The 3,937-nt window shown below is 42.6% G+C and overlaps 1 non-coding gene across 1 annotated transcript; it reads left to right on the top strand.

Annotated features, from left to right (window-relative positions):
• Positions 1–2,563: 2,563 nt before the first annotated feature.
• Trnat-ggu (transfer RNA threonine (anticodon GGU)) lies at positions 2,564–2,636 on the top strand. The gene has a single exon. It is a non-coding gene; the product is annotated as a tRNA-Thr (tRNA).
• The last annotated feature ends 1,301 nt before the right edge of the window (positions 2,637–3,937 follow it).

The following is a 3,937-nucleotide window of genomic DNA, read 5'->3' on the forward strand; positions in this document are numbered from 1 at the left end:
AGTGACCGGAGTCTATCCCTTGGGGGCGCCTCGCTGCCGCCTGATTATGCCTTGCCGATGCTCTCAATCTTTTCCGAAAGCAACTGCCCGGCCAACTTATATCCAGTCAGGAATGGAGCAGGTTCCGGTATTTATGAGAAGAAAGCCGGCCGTTTGGCATTACCTAATAGCGAGGTGGCATTTTTATTTGATCTGCAATGCACCTCCTCGCGTCTAGTTCTGGCCTAGTGTGCGTAATCTGTTGCAATCAACCTTGCACGCGTGTGTATGTTGCCCTCGACGTGCAAGGCTACACGCGGTGCGGCCTATCTGGCAATGTGACGCTGAAGTATAAATCTAAGTAGATTACGCTGGTGTAGACTGTTTATTTTCTTCTCCTGAGTGAGAAAATTTCGCGCGAAAATGTTGGTAAGCAGAGATCCTTCTATTACATCTACTTATTAATTTGATGCCAACTGACTCGTGATACACAATCAATGAATGAATAAATCAATAACTCAATTAAATATAACTATTTGTTAACGCGTCGAAGGCAGAAGCCGGACTGAAGTGACACCTCGGTGACGGTCGACACAGGGCGTTTATTCGTAGCTGCAGTCCAGAACGCAAGCACTGGCAATGAAGAAGTGGATGGTTCGCAGTAGCAGACGAGGTACTACATGATGTTGCTGGTGGTAGTGAGAGAAAGATGAAGGGCAAGATTATCTACACACACCGTTAGCGAGCAGCGTTCTCACTGCGCGTGGCTTTCCATTTGCGGGAATACTAATAATGGACGCGGCGCTGTGGATCGTAATACTCGCCGTTTACGTCACTTCTCCCGCGCATTGCCCTGTGATCGTAAATAGATTTGTATAAGAAACTCACCTCTTTTAAGGTCACCCACCTTGGCAACTCGGCACTTGCCCGAAACGAGACCTTGGCGCGTTTTTTTTTTTTTTATGTGCACAAACATCACGAAGAGACTCATGCAGGCAAGGCAGCATAAACAGGTTCACTGTAAAACGTGCGGATTAGCAGATTAAAAGAGTGGGCTTGTATGACTATTTTTATGCCACAGGCTATTCCATTTACGGTGGATGCCGTGTAGTAACTAAACTTTAAAGTGTAATCCTTTTCGACCTCAGACATTCATAACTGGCGCTTTTCTGGATCACGGGGTGAGTGATCTAAATAGGTGCATTCCGTTTATGGTTTCCTGCGCGGACGCCCATGGCCAGAGATTTCGGCGCCAGTTAAGGATCCCAAGGAGCAAAATGGCGAGTTGGGCTTGTTGGGCTTCACAAAGGATAAGACCAAGAGCTCGGCGTGAGGGCGAAGAACGTTCGTCAAGACTCTTGCTTCTCCACGAGAAGCTCCCTGGCTCAAAACAGAAGAGATTGGCTTTTGTGATCCTGAGTGTGCGGACCCCATTCCCAGAACGGGCAGGGTCCACGGAGATCGTGATGTCGGAGCAAAGCCTGCAGAAGAGCGAGTTGTGCTGTCAATACGATAATTCTACCTCTATCATCATCGCTTTCACAAGGAGGAGCATTGACGGGCCATTGGTGTATTGTTTCTTTTGATCATTCAGTCGCAATTTATGCACCCAGTTTCGGCCGACTGGTGCGCAAGCAATTAAGAAACGTCGGTGTTTTTATGTTTTCAGTTCCTTCAAAAGATGCATCAAGCAGTTTTAGTTTTTTGGTTGCGGTGTCAGAATTTTGTGTAAGCATGTCAGTGCGCTTATAACAAATTCGGTTGCAAAAACCTGTGCTCTGCACTTATGTCATGTTAAGCCCAAACCGAAAGTAAAACTTTAAGACCTGCTGACACGTCTAGAAGAGAATTTAGTCAATCTTTCGTTCATGTACAATTCGTTTTTACCAAATGCGACAAATGGGGGTATTGCCAATTCTTGTATGAATAGCCCAACACTTATGATTTATTGTTAAAAAAAAGCTCTTGAAACTTTAGGCCGTGGCCTCCTCGCCAAAAAAGAGTAATTAGAGCCCGAAAGTTGGGACAACGCAATGCAAGGTTGTTATTTATGTCTCTTGAGTGCGAATGTCTACGAATTCTTTTCGAAACTTCAAATGTTCTGATGTTGTTTGAAAATTCAAACAAAAAAAGTTATTGTTCGGCATCCTTCCAACTCACTATTCTAGAGAATTTCAAATTCAGAGAACAGCCCGCTGCGAATTTAGTTAGCTGTGACGTCAACGAGAACACTACACTCACAGACATATCAGATGTAATAAGTAACGATAACAACAAGGAAAGAGTCATAAAGAAAAAAATTGTATGGATCAGATCATCACCGTTAGAGAACTTGCAGATATATATATATATATATATATATATATATATATATATATATATATATATATATATATATATATATATATATATATTTATATATATATATATATATATATATATATATATATATATATATATATATATATATATATATATATATATATATATATATATATATATATACAGGTGGGATCCGAACCCAAGCACAGGAAAAAAATGACATTGACATAAATACCCCAGAAAGTGGACGGGAAAAATAGCCCCGCCGGTAGCGTAGTGGTTATCGCACCAGACCGGTATTCTGGAGGTCGTGGGTTCGGATCCCACCTGGCGGACATTTTTTCTCCACTTTCTTTCTTTCCAAATTCTTTATCTGTTCTATGACCTACTATATCCTCCCATTTGCTTTCCGAGGTTTTCTTCACTGCCAACCGTTATTTCTATATATAAATGCTATATATATATATATATATATATATATATATATATATATATATTTGTGTGTGTGTGTTCGTCGTCGTCATCGCTGGTCTTCTGTGATGGCGCTGTGGGGGTATTGCCTATTGCCAACCTATATATCCCATGATAATATATATACAAGCTGGTACTGTGCTGTACTGTACTGTACTGTGAGAATACTTCCTATACGTCCACTGGCTCTCGTAGAGACATGAACACAGGGCCCGATATTCCGATATGAACAATCGGTGATCGTCCTACTGAGAGAGCGGTTTATTTAAACCGGCTGTGCCGCATTTCCGATAACCGCTTTCACTCTTTCCTTCTCATCTACAAACACTGCGAAAGCTATAGTTCTCGCAAGCACAGCGTGGCACTGGGTTATTTGCTCGTCGGAGCACATATGCCGTCCGTTTCTGCTTCATTTTTGTGGCTTTCTTTTTAAAGTGGCTCAAAATGCGTCCATTGCTGTCACTCAAAGAAAGCCGACTAGTAGCCGCTACACCGCACTAATGACGTAATACCAACCGGTAGAAGAGCGGCAATACTGGGAAAGAGAGAAAAACCTTTTGAGCAAGAATATAAGTTAATTTTGAGTGGAGTACTTTGCGACCTCCCCCCCGCAATTTGAGTACTGGATGCATTGGTTTACTTCGTTCTGCAAGCACCCATGATTTCGAAAAAAATTGAAAAAAGTGTTACATGGTCCCTTAAGGCTGGCTACGAAAACAATTTTAAGCCATCCCACTATGTGGAGGTGGATTACGGGCGAAGCTTTTTAGCACACGGTGGGGGGGCGACACAGAATTTGGATGCAAATTTGCCGGGGTTCAACATGGTTAAACCAACCCCCCCTCAACATCCCTTTACTGTTGAACCACAGCGCGAAGGACGAGACAAAGGACGATAGCAAGAGGACACACGAAGCGCTGACTTACAACTGGATTTCATTTTCTCCAACGCCGCGAAATATAAACGAAATTGAAGAAAGCAAAACATCAAAGAACACATGAAAAAAACTGCAATGAAAAAGCATAGAGCCAACCACGCAGTTAACCATTATCGGCGCGTGTCGTGTTAACATAGTCTATCTTTTTATTCGTGAGTGCAATTGAGGCTATACTGACGCAATTCTCACCCAGGCGTTCAATCTCAGCGGCCTCTATAATTTCCTGAG

Source organism: Haemaphysalis longicornis, unplaced genomic scaffold (assembly GCF_048455015.1).
Source record: "Haemaphysalis longicornis isolate Haplotype H1 unplaced genomic scaffold, Haemaphysalis longicornis Haplotype H1 scaffold_9, whole genome shotgun sequence".
NCBI classification, from domain to species: Eukaryota; Metazoa; Arthropoda; class Arachnida; order Ixodida; family Ixodidae; genus Haemaphysalis; species Haemaphysalis longicornis.